We start from the raw sequence: 1,462 nt of genomic DNA, 5'->3' as shown, positions 1-1,462 counted from the left end.
TTACTGTCTCTCCTGTCACATAGAATCTACATCTGTTTGAACTATTGATTTAGGGTTTAAAATAGGGGAGCCTGTGGTGGCCTGGTGCACAGGGCTGGAACAAGGGCGCTTCCCCTTCCTGTGTCCCGGCTGGCTGGGATGCTTGTGGCTCTTCAGAGGAGCATCAGCTGTCTGTGATCCGCTGCAATCCGGCAGCCTCTCTTCACTGCTACATGTGCTGGAAGGACAAATAAATAATTGTTGTTGTGTTCTTAGCGGGGACGAGCAGACAAACTGATCTGAACATCTGGCCCAAGTGAAGCATGGCATATAGTGCCCTTGGAAGAAAATGAGGCCTCAAATGACAGTAGCATTGAAGTCTTTGCTGCGGAGTTGAGGGAAACCCCCAGCCACCCTCCTGGAATCGGAGATAGGGCGGCACATCTGTCCTGACAGACGAGGAGCGTAACTGAACCAGGAAGACTGCCTCCGTCCCTGCTCTCCCGCTGCACCCAGGGTGGTGGCATGTTATCCCTCTGGGGGTGGGGCCCCCTGCCGTTTCGGCTCAGTTTGGGTTTGTTGGTCACATGGAGCTCTTCCATTTCGTTTAGCTGAATAATGAGTTGTTCCTAGAGGAGACAGCCTATCTCTCCTTGTTACCCCCAAAGCCCATGCCCTGCCGTGGTGGCAGCTGGGGCTGTGGATGGGAGGGGTCCCGGGTGTGGACGTGTTGCCCCCTCCTCCGCATGCCAGCGTGGTTCATTGACAAGCCCCTCTGCAACTGGAGAGAACATTCATTCCTGTCCCGGAAGTGGACTGTGAGAAACGCCGCCCACGTGGAGACAGTTTATTGCAGCACTGTTGGCGTTCAGAGCTCCTCTGTGCCCTGGCTCCATGCCTTCATCTACACAAACATCACCTTCCTAATCAACATCAAACATCACCTACACAAACATCACCCTAATCACCGCGGGGCGGGGAGCATGTGGCTGTGCCCCTTTAATCTCATTTCATTTTTATTAAACATGCTCAGTACCTGTGTTGAGAAAAGGCTTTCTTTATCCTAAAGATTATTACCTTTTTAAAGTGCTCTTATATTTTCATGAGTTTTTATTTTGTCTCTGAGATTTTGTATTCCACATTCTAGGGTATTCTGTAATTTGGCTCCTTACCAATATTAAAATCTTATTAAAATCTACCTTGCCAGAGCATGTACGTTTTTATGTTACTATAATTATATGCTTAACTCTCCGCTCCTGTCCTTTCTGTATTGTCTCTGAAGCACATTACATATGTTTTAATGCTCAAAGAATAATCTGAGATGCCCGAGCTGTGTGCTCTCCCCAGGGTTGATGGCTGGGGCTGCTTTATGGACCAGATTTATGTAAGACGCTAAGGCAGCCGCTGGTCCTACCCTCCCTCCTGTGTACCCTGCCCTGGTCCCAGGTGTGGCCATCTGGTAGGGCCCAAGCCTCTGCCCCAC

Source organism: Theropithecus gelada, chromosome 5 (assembly GCF_003255815.1).
Source record: "Theropithecus gelada isolate Dixy chromosome 5, Tgel_1.0, whole genome shotgun sequence".
NCBI classification, from domain to species: Eukaryota; Metazoa; Chordata; class Mammalia; order Primates; family Cercopithecidae; genus Theropithecus; species Theropithecus gelada.
This window is presented reverse-complemented; position numbering follows the sequence as displayed.